This window comes from Hibiscus syriacus, unplaced genomic scaffold, assembly GCF_006381635.1.
Source record: "Hibiscus syriacus cultivar Baekdansim isolate YM2019G1 unplaced genomic scaffold, ASM638163v2 tig00000329_pilon, whole genome shotgun sequence".
NCBI lineage: Eukaryota > Viridiplantae > Streptophyta > Magnoliopsida > Malvales > Malvaceae > Hibiscus > Hibiscus syriacus.
The window spans coordinates 2,286,782-2,298,975 of NW_024061782.1; the positions used below are offsets into that span (position 1 = coordinate 2,286,782).

The 12,194-nt window shown below is 32.0% G+C and overlaps 1 pseudogene; it reads left to right on the forward strand.

The window, feature by feature from the left end:
* Nucleotides 1–10,339: 10,339 nt before the first annotated feature.
* Nucleotides 10,340–11,580, forward strand: LOC120168145 (annotated as a pseudogene).
* The last annotated feature ends 614 nt before the right edge of the window (nt 11,581–12,194 follow it).

A 12,194-nucleotide genomic window follows, 5' to 3' on the forward strand; every position in this document is an offset into this window, starting at 1 on the left:
TTTACCTTGGTGTTCCCAGATTGGACTTGCAAGACTATAAAGTTTCAACTTTTGTTTAAATATTGGAGAGAGGGGAAAATATGAAGAAGAACGAAGAAGGAAAAGGAAGTGGGGAAAATGAGAGATGTTTTCAAACATGATATCATCCCAATTAATGAGATTTCAACCTTTCAAAATAAAATTGGTTTAATAGCTCCATTGGTCCCTCATCTTTCAATATCAAATCAAGGTCACCACGTTTGAACCCTATTTGAGTCCAAACCAAGCCCAATCCACAAAATCTTGGACTAAGACTTCCTATATGTAATTGAGGTCATCTAAGGCCCTCTCGGGTTAAACCGTAACTCCTAACCTAGGATTCAGGGTGTTACATAGAAAGTCTAAAATTTAATTCAATTACAAATTATTAATAAAATAATTAAAAAATCTTAATGATGTGAAATTCTTGTATTGGACCTTATAGAATTTTCTACACGAGTTATCTTCGCTAAAATAAACATATATTGAGTCCTTGATGTTTGATTGAGGCGTTTCAATATGCGTTGGAAAAATAACTGAAAGTCGGTCTAGTTCAAGAAGATATATTTACTTGGTAATGCTCAGAACATGTCTAAAAATTCATTGGAAGTTGACTGATGTCTTAGGCTTCAAAATCAACTTCAATATAAATATATGTCTTAAAAAAATTGGTCAGACAAAAATAAGACAAAAATAAGATATTTCAAAGATAAATACAAAATAAATTTTAATCTTTAACATATAAGTCACACTAAGCCACATGTATACAACTTACAATCCTCAACTGGTGAGTATATATTTTAGAGTCCTAGTTTGAATGTTATCTTTTCTAAGTTATCTATTGACAGTACCTTAGTAAGAACATCAACTAGATGATCTCTAATAAGAACAAAAATTGGTTTTACTTCTCTATGATTAACTTTGAAATGTCCATCAATTTTCACATGCTTAGTTCTATCACGAAGAACTTGATTCTTGACACTACTAATGACTAGTTGACTATTACCGTAGAGTTCAATATTTTCTTATTGATTAAGTTTCAATTATATAATTAGTCTCTTCATCCAAACACTTAACTTCATGTTGTTCCTTGTCACAACTCACTGCTCCTCAATGTAACCAAGTTATCTTAAATAAAGAAGCAATATCTACCCATGGATTTTATGTCTGTTAGCGTTGTTTCCCAATTATAATTAGTGAAGATTTTTATAATTTTATCTTCACTTTTGTTAACAATTGGGCCATGCCTAAGAATTCCTTTTAAAACCTTAGAATTTTGTGCATCATATCAAGATCTTATCCCTAGGATCGTACATGTGTTGACTGACAATGTTGAATGGAAAATTTATATCAGATAATAAAAGTGACAAATAGTTTAATTTTTCTACTAACCTTCGATATTTCTCTTTGTTGATAGGATTACTCATCTCATCATTTTTTTACTTTGGCTTTTATAGGAGTGTTTGTTGGCTTGCATCCCATAATTCTCGCTTTTCAAAATAAATTAATAATTTACTTTCTTTTATTAATAACAATACTGGCTTTAGATCGTGCCATCTTCACTCTAAAGGAATATCTAAGGCTTACAAGATCTTTAGTCTCAAATTTGGTAGTGACTTGTTTCTTCGATTCTCTTATTTCAACCTCATCATCTCCAAGGATAATAATGTCATTTACATAAACAATTAGGATGATTCTCTTTTAATTAGGTTTAACTTTTATAATGTGTAATCTGGTTGACATTGTTTATAATCATTTTTAATAATAACCTTGGTGAATCATTCAATATATAATCAGGGTTAGGATATAATTACATAGTGTAAAACTTTTTAGTTTTATTATTTTTTTTAAAATTATTAGATGAGGAAAAATCAAAGGTTGGGATTAATAGTATAAAATGAGAAGATATTCATTAGGAAAAATAATAATGAGTTAATCTCGGCCTTTGATTTCTCTTCATCCAACAATTCTAAAAAGATATAAAACTAAAACTTTTACACATAAGTAGATTTTAGCCCATATAATTATTTTTTAATAAATAAATATCATTTGTTTCTTACCATGGATGTTAACCGAAGATATAGATTAATTATAAAATGAATTTTTTTATAGATAAAGAATATATTTTAACCTCATAATTAAAAGATGTAATGAACTATCATGTTATTATTATTCTTATGTATAATGACAAAAAATACACCGTTTAAATTGTCACTTTTTTTTTCATATTTTTTTCTAGAGCATGTTATCTTCCAATGTTTTAATATTTTGTCAAAAACAGATATTGTTTAATGAAAATTGTTAGTTGATTAAGATTAATTTATGCTAATTATGTGATATTTTTACATATTTCTAATTATTATTGTGGTATAGTCATATCTTCATTTTTCTGACATTAAACATGTTAGGTCATCATTTTATTGATATGACATATGTACGTAATTATTTTTATTGATATGACATATCATGTCATAGTTTTGAGTGACGTGATATATGTTATGTTATTACTTTAAATGACATAATATATGACACGCGACACATCAATAATTAAACACATATAAAAATATTATATCATTAATATGAGATGATTATTAGAGGACTAACAATTTTAATCTAACAAGATATATTTTAACTAAAAAATTAAAATATTTAAGATGAAATACACTAACAAATAGAAAATAAAATAATTGTACGTGCAAACGTTGATTTGGTATTTTTATTATTGTGACTTATGCTTATTACATTTATTTAAAAATAGAAAATAAAATAATTGTACGTACAAACGTTGATTTGGTATTTTTATTATTGTGACTTATGCTTATTACATTTATTTAACCCGAATTAATTTTTTTTTCAAATAATGATAATTGAATTTCATTGATAAAAAGAAAGAAACAAATCAAAATTAAATTGCACTTAAATATAGAGAAAATAATAATAATCACTAAACATTTTATAAAAGATAAATATTGAATTCACATATACGAAAAAAATAAAAATTTCTTTGAGACTGATGATCAACATCAAAAGAATATAATAACTTTCATAAAAAAAATATTTTTTTTGGATAATTCAGATTTTATTACCCAAAATAGCACTGTTTTGTTAAAACCAATCAACCAATCAACAACAAAAGAAAACTATGAACAACCTAAATACAAAAAGAACCAATGATTGGTTAAACTATACCCCAAGCATTTCAAAGATTAAAGTTAAAACTATCGAGTCTGTTTATAGATTTACCCCTAAGCTGAATACCAACAACTTCAATGATTTCTTTGAGCATAATATCGACAGATCTGAAATGACCCTGAAACATTGTTGGTTTCTTTCCCGCCACAAAGTGTAGATAAATGTATTTAAAGAAATCTTCAAAATGGTGGTGATAAGGGACTTCCCTTTCTAAGTTGAGCTTGCCCAAGAAACCATTTCATCCCAAGTCAAAGAGGTAAAATTCATCCCATTCAGGTTCAAGATTGATTTCCATAGTCCAATAGCCAAAGAACAATGAGAGAAAAGATGGTCCCTTGTTTCTTGATAATTGTTGTAGTTTACACAAGTTCCTTCAGTGCATATTCCCATTCATTGTAATCGATCTCTAGTAGGTAACCTATCCAATAGGGTCATCCAAGCAATCAAGCTATGCTTTGGAATATGCATAGGAAACCAAATAAGTCTGTGCCAATATACTTTCTTCCCTTGCATCCGAATCTTGTCCCAAATTTCCTTTATCGGCAGAGAACCAGAAGAAATTAGAGGATAACCTGTAGTCCTCATTTTTTGAATTCTGCTGATGCTCCACTAACATTAGTACCAGCTTCAAATTGCCAGAAATCTTGCTCCTTAAGAACATAGTTTTAAGCCATGCAACCCAAAGCGATCCATCTCCTGCAAGAATTTTCCTTATGAGATTAATAATACAAGCTCTATTCCAGGTGGTGATATTTTTCAGTCCTAAACCTCTTTCAGATTTAGAGAGACAAATTTTATCCCAACTAACTCTAGCTCTGACAGCAGATTTATCTGCTCATTTCCAGAAAAACCTGGAGCAAAGTTGTTCCACCATTTTTAAGATCGATGCTGGTAAAATAAGTTGTATGCACCAATAGTTGCTGACACTGAACAAAAAAAGATCTAATAAGCTCAAGTCTGCCAGCGTAACTAAGGTTTCTACAAGACCAGTGCTGCAGTCTTTGCCTGATTTTGTCGAGTAAAGCTTCACATTCTTTCACAAAGAGATTTTAGGTTACAAGAGGGATACCAAGATATCTAACAGGTAGACAACCAATTTTAATTATCTCTTTTATTATAAAAAGAATTTATTGTCTCTATCGAACAAGACGTTTTATAAAACAATAAATGAATGATGAACGAATCAAATTATCTGACAAATTATTTCATTACACGACTTTAATTATACCAATAAATAATCTTTAACTGAGTAAGAAATCTACCAATACTTAACCACGACAAAAACAATAAAAAAGTAAATAGTGTGAGGCTATATGCGATAGCACCAAAGATTGAATCAAAATTTATGGATAAATGTAGCCATAATCCCCGGTTTTCTTTTACACAAATATATCTCAATTAAAATCCTAATCTGACGTACACATCAATTTTTTTTATTCTAATGCCATTTTATATCACGGAAGTGTAAGGTACTTTGTATCTGAAAGTGTTTTCTAGAAGACGTTTACTTTAGTAAGAATATTCAAATAGAAATATCAAAACTCTTCAAATTGAACTAAAATAAAAGAAAAAATATTAGAAAATAAGAATGAATTCTATGTAAAAAGAACGAAAGCGGTCGTTGTATGTCGAAGACAAATGATTGTACGAGAACGAGCATGGATCGAATTGAACGGCAGTGATAACAGTGATCAGTATTATCGTAACCGGTTTTCGTCCGGACACAAAATTTTATTTGGCATGAAAAATAATGTAGATAAAAAATGATTTTGATTTAAAAAATGTTTTGCGAGTCGTCATTGACCTTTTTGGGTTAGGTAAGTCGAATACCTAAAAAAAATCTTTTAAAATAGTTTTGAAGAAAACAGAATTTAAAAGATAAACTGATCTGCGTATAACTAAAAAATTTTAATAAAAAAAGATTCGTTGTCGGTTACATTTAGGGAATGATTAACACCCCTATAACAACTAAAATTGGTACACATTAATTATAAATTGTTTCTATTATTGGAAATTTAAAAATTTAAAAATATATTCAATTCATAATCATATTATTTCAAATTTATTAGTATAATTTTAAGAAAATATTTATAATTTTATAAATAAGATATTTATTTACTTAGAAATATCAGAAAATGACTTCTAGGTACTTTAAGACAGCCCATTTCTTAATATTAAAAAATAAATAAATAAAACATTTCTCTAAAAATAATTAAAATAAATTAATATATAATTTATAAAAATATGATATTTATTTATTTAAGAATATAAGAAAAGAACTTCTAGTTGCTTTAAGGCAGCTCTTTTCTTTTGATAAAAATAAATAAACATTTTTATTTAATTAAATATATATATGTTCATAAAAACAATAATTAAATACTATATTTAATATATTAAAATAAATATTTTAAAACTTGGTTTAATATTATATATAATATATTATTGGTGTATAAACATCACAAATTTCTCCTTATCACATGAGGTAAAGGTGCATGCATATCGGTAAACTACTTTACTAAATATAATATATTACAACTACCTAACTTTGAATTTGTAATGTGCACAGGACCCAATTCTTATTGTTTAATAATTCAATTTGTATCATATGAATATATTTAAAGGAATGGGACCCAATTTTTTTAATCAAGCTGACTTTCATAATTTAGATTCAAATATCATTTTGATTGTATAGTTTAGAAATTTTGGAAAATAATTTCCAGCTATTTGGGATCAAAATAAAATTTAATAAAATTATGAGAGATTAAATAGGGTATTTACCTAAATATATATAAATATACGGACAAGGACTAAAATATAATATATTAAAATTCGAATACCAAATTAAAATAAATAGAAAACAGATTTCAGTGACCATAATGTAAGTTTACAAAGTATGAGTTATTGCGCGTGTGGTTTGACCATGCTGGAAATTACAAAGAGGCCCTCACTTTTGGTGAGGGTATAAATACCCTTTAACCGGCCCTAAAGGCCTTCATCATTCTCTTTTCTTTGTTTCTTTCTCTCACTAACAGAGAGAAATAAATATTTCTCTATGTCTTCTCTCTAAAGCCTCCGGCCGACCGCCTTTTTTCAGCGCTGATCGTCACCGCCGACCACCGTAGATGGTGGCCGAAATTTATAAATATACCCCAAATCGAAGCTCGAATCTTCTTATTCCTAAATCTAGCCTTATTTTTACCTTAAAACCTCTAAATAACCCTAGATCTAAAAAAATCGAAGATTTTTACCTTCGAATAAACGAATATTCTGGCACCGTTTGGTTTTCAACGTGATAGCAGGTAGGTTCTCCTCTTTCTTCTGCCTTCTTTTATTTCTCTACTGGTTGTTGATGTTAGAAAATGGTTGTCAATCTTGTTCCGTTTGTTTTTTTTTCTATGTGTATGTTGTCGTCGTCGTCGTGGCTGTCGATCTCCTTTGTTTTGCAGGTTCAGCGAGGCTTTATAGCTCATCCCGGTGCTTGCTTAGGACCTGTCCCATGGGTAACTTTCGGTGAGTCACCAAACCTCTAATAGTGACTCATCCAATAGCTGCGACGTGTGCGGTTTAGTGGTGCTTCCTTCGGCAAGGCGTGGCAGCAGGTGGCAGCATTGGACCTTCTGGAGTCTTCGACGGAAGCTTGGCGTGACAGCGGCGCTGGATAAGATGAACAGTTGGCTGAGGCGACTGGAAGCTTCAGGAAACCCTAGAAGGGTTAGGGTTTCTCAGGCTTGGTGGGTCTGGACTAACTCGTTTGGGCCTTCGGGTTATTGGGCTCCGAGATTTGTATCTGGACCTTTTGGGTCTGATTGTAATTTGTAATATTTTATTTAATAATAATAATAATAATATTTATAATAATAATAATAATAATAATAATAATAATAATAATAATAATAATAATAATAATAATAATAATAACAACAACAACAATTTAAAATGGAAAAATTAGTGTCTACAGCTGCCCCTCTTTGGTCATTCTTGTGTTAACAAGAATAGAGCAAAGACGAAAATACAATAATTTTTTCATTTGACTTCTATTGATTAGGATGGAAATGCTGAAAACATTCTGCCCAGAGGTCTTAAGAATGGCCCGAAGGCTTTAACATCTTGCACTGAAGGTCTTACAGATGACCCGAAGGCTTTGAAAATATCATGCACTGAAGGGATTACAGATGACCCCGAAGGTTTTTGAAAACATCATGCACTGAAGGGCTTATAGATATCCCGAAGGTTTTTGAAAACATCATGCACTGAATGGCTTACAGATGACTCGAAGGTTTTTGAAAACATCATGCACTGAACGACTTACAGATGACCCGAAGGTTTTTGAAAACATCATGTACTGAAGGGCTTACAGATGACCCGAAGGTTTTTGAAAACATCGTGCACTGTAGGACTTACAGATGACCCGAAGGTTTTTGAAAACATCATGCACTGTAGGGCTTACAGATGACTCGAAGGTTTTGAAAACATCATGCACTGAAGGGCTTACAGATGTGGGAAATAGTTTACTAAGTAAGAAACTATGAAAATCGTTTTCTTACTATTCAACAATTTCATTTTCAAAAAGATTAAATAAGAAACTTTGGAAATCGTTTTCTCATTGAAATAACTTGTTGATTGGGTAACATGTCCCAAAATAATAATTCTTTTGTGGATTACGACCATCTATTCTTCAGATGTTTGCCTCTCCTACATTCGAGGTTTTGAATTCTACCTTCTTCTTGTAAGGTATTTTTCATCATGAATTTTCTTTTTCATACGAAGATCTGTAAAACTTCATGTTTGAATGCAATCAAATGTATTAATGTAATGCATTGTCTATTGATTAAATAATGTTCTTATGAATGCATGAATGTTAATGTAATCTTTATTTGACTTCAAAGTGGCAAACTCGGTATTCCTTCACTTGATCATTTATTTCCAGGGTTACCTTTGGAGTGTAGCAACTTATTCTATATTTTTGAAGAACCATTTGATCAACTGGTATCTTTGTCTCTTCTTTACTTCATTTAAGTCTCAGAAGAAATGTTTCATTTATGGAACTCTTGCCGTAGTCAGAACTATGACCTTGATGCCCCATTTTGTCTTTGATAACATCGACTTTCTTAGTATGGACTTGTGTAGAAATCCAATAAAGCTTTCGTCTTTGAAAAGAGAATCTATCATCTTTGAAGAGAGAATCTATCATCTTTGAAGAATGTAGATATGGTAAACTCAGCAGAGAATTAATTAAGAGAGTAGAGTCAGTTCTGATTTGACTCTTGAAACATATCACAAGGAGGATTTTATCCTAATTCCTTTCATGTCTCCACATCTAATCAAATCTCAAACAAGGCAACTTGGACCATATTATGTCGATATGCTTAACAACAACCTGTCGTTCAACCTTACTTGGATCCACTAGTTTCTTATTGTTAAAATTTTTGCTCCCTTTTTCATGGAAAGAAATCTTCATCATATCTAACTTCTAACCTTGGGGTCGAAGAAGACAGACTTTATCTTGAATCAAAAATGGAAACCATATGATCACAACATTGGTTCAGCATCAAAATAATTGGTTCGTAAAACATTTGACAACACATTCATCATTTCATGTGGCTTCTGCTCAGATTTCTCAATCATTGAAGCTCTTTGCATATTGTTCAAAGCTTTTGTATGCTGTCACAAGACCACTTGAGAACAAAACTCAATGAGAATACAAGTGAGATATTGGCGTGTTTTATGAAAAAAAAATTTGTCAAATTCACAAAATATATTAATGTTGGATTGAATAAGAGATACCAACTGATCTTGATATCATCTTGAGCAAGGTAAAAGTGATATCGATCACGTTTTCTTCGGTAATAAGCGTTGTAGGAAGTAGAAACACATCCATTATAGGAGCCATGTACAGAAAGAGGTCCATGTAATTCTTGCTGCTGTAAATGACACGTACATGATAAACTAAATAAATGAAAACCCAGTTTATCCTGACTAGCAATGATAACCCCAGTAACAACGGAAATAAGGATAAAATTCAAAATAAGGATAAAATTCAAACAAGAACTGATGTGTAAAGCAACTTCGTAACCCCAATAGTATGGTTGAAACTAACTGCCAGGAATCTTAAAGAAATATTTCCAATCATCACCGACACACAGAATACAATATTCAAAGCCGAGATTTTGAGGAACTGAACCCTAGATCAAATGGTCTGCATGGGGACCCTCTGTATTCATGCAACTGTGATGTAACTTAACAAAGAACATGTTGTCATGTGACACATGGTTAAGAAGATTGGGTATTTGAAACCATACTTGTTGAGTAAATATTTGTTCAACATCAAAATCATAATGTAACTACCTGATGAACGAAGCAATTATGTATAGTCAGTTCGACTGCCACTGTTTCTCCATTTTCATTCTTCATACCTTTCTGTCTCTTTTGAAATATTTTCTCAAGTTAATGATCTTTCCATAAGATATGGGCCTTCAGCATGTCCTAACATTTGCTGATACATCCGTTCAAAATGCGTCAACATTCCTAATTCTGATTAAATGGGCTTTCAGCATGCCCCAACATTGGCTAATTTGTTGATGTGAGCTTTCAAAAATGCCAAAATATTCATATTGACGCGGGCCTTCAAAATGGCCCAGATGGATCATTTTTGTCTGAAATGGCTTTTGAGATGCCCTAATATTCTATTTCTGGTTTACTCTCAACGTCTGTTTAACTTGAATATCATGATCCCTACGAGGTCCAATTTTGACAATGCACTGTTGTGGGTACTTGTGGCTTTATTCATGCCCCAAATCTGTTTATCTTGAATACTCTCATTCTGATGTCACTAAACAGCAGTTGTCAAGTAACTTGAGGAACTCTTTTCATGTTGTCACAAACTTAAGAAGCAATCAATCATTTTGACGAAAATGTCTGAGATATGTGTCTCTTCTGAACGAGGTGCCCATTTTTTAGATCTGGAGGGATATATTCGGACAGAGTGGTATAAGTTGCTTGGTAATTCATTCCAGATTGACACAGTGAACCTTGCTTTCAGTGAAGGCTATTTCTGGAATATACTTTTCTGTGGGAGAGAAACAAATTTATATGAACAATAATCTTATTTTGATGCAATAGCAAGATTACATATACAATGGTAAAGGCTCTTGAAAAGTTTGTACTCATGCAACATGTTGATTCTGATAACTACTTATCTGATTATGAAACGATATTTCAGGATGATTTAACAGATATTGATAGTTCTTCTGATACCGATGAAATCTTGAATTTTGATTCTGATGAGGAGAGTAAACTGTTATACTTGACGAAAATGGGGTACTCAGAGGCTGAGGCTTCAATAGCCATGGAGAGATGTGGTACGGATTCATCAATTGCAGAGTTGACAGATTTTATATGTGCTTCTCAACTGGCTAAGGCTGCTGACACACTTCTTTCGGTAGAAGATAGGAAGCCATTATGTAATGAGCTCAATTACAAGAAAAGGCAAAACTCGGGCTATGATTTTTTTAAAAGGAAGAAACAGAAGAAGCTTGAAAAGAAGTTTCTTAATGGAAACGATCATGCAGTTCATCTTCTAAATCTAATGATTGGTTTTGGGGTTCCTACCAAACCAAATCAGATAACTCAAAGAACACTTCCAGAAGATGCTATTAGGCCTTCTTATTTCTACTACGAGAAAATGGCACTTGCTCCAGTTGGGGTTTGGACCAAAATGTCACAATACTTATATGATGTAGAGCCAGAATTTGTAGATTTGAAGTATTTTTGTGCTGCTGCACGAAAAAGGGACTATATTCGTAATCTGTCAATTGAGAACATATTTCCTCTTATTCAGCTTCCTCCACTCACCATACATGATGTTTTTCCATTGACAAAAAAATGATGGCCTTCCTGGGATCCAATAACAAAGTTGAATTGTTTACAAACATGTACAGGAAGTGTCAAATTGACAGAAAGGATTTGTAAGGCTCTAGAAGCTTATGACGATGAGCCACCTTCGAATGTCCAGAAGTATGTTCTTGATGAGTGCTGAAAATGGAATCTGGTATGGGTTGGAAGGGATAAAATTATTGCACTTGAACCTGATGAGGTGGAAATGCTTATAGGTTTCCCTAAAAACTATACACGAGGAAGAGGATCTACTAGAGACAGGTTCCCCGGTGGTATCAATGTCCTGTCTCTTTTCTCTGGGATTGATGGTACAGAGGTTGTCCTTTATCAGCTCAACATACCTTTGAAAGAAAATGTACAAGAACTGAATGGTGATCAATTGGAGCAATTGATGAGTAAATTTGTCGAATTCGACCTTGTTGTCGGTGGCATTCCATGTAACAACCTTACCGGAAAAATAAACATCATCAGGATGAACTAGAAGATTTTTGTTGGTGCATTTTCTTGCAATGGCTGCTACAACAACTTTCTTTTCTGTAACCCCAAGATATACACTGCCATATCTCACTCTTCCCGAAACATGGAAAGGTTTAGTTGATAGCAAAACTTGGTTATCTCTATTTTTGGAATCCTGTAACCAAGGTTAAATATGAAAGATCTATAAGTGTAGAATCTGTTCCAATATCTTATTATGTGCCATAAGTTCTCAAATTCAAGTTCAACAATCTTCTGAAGGACATAATGAATATAATCCTGACAAAGAAAATGATCGACATGGAAGAGACAACAATGATGAATCAAGATCTGAACTAGTATCACAGTATAACCAGAGTGCAAGTGGTTACTTGTTCATTCCCATAATACACCTTAATGGGACTTATGACTATGTGATTTGGAGAATCTGCTAGAGACATGGATTGATGGCTGGGGAAAATAATTTTTTTGGTGATGCTTATCGCCCTCAACATGAAATAAATGATAATCTTTCTTGATGAACTGCTAATAATGTCATAGGAAAGAGTCACAAGTTCAATTCTCTAGACTTTCTGGCTTCTTGGACCATTTGCTTTCAAGAAAGTGAAATGTTTCAT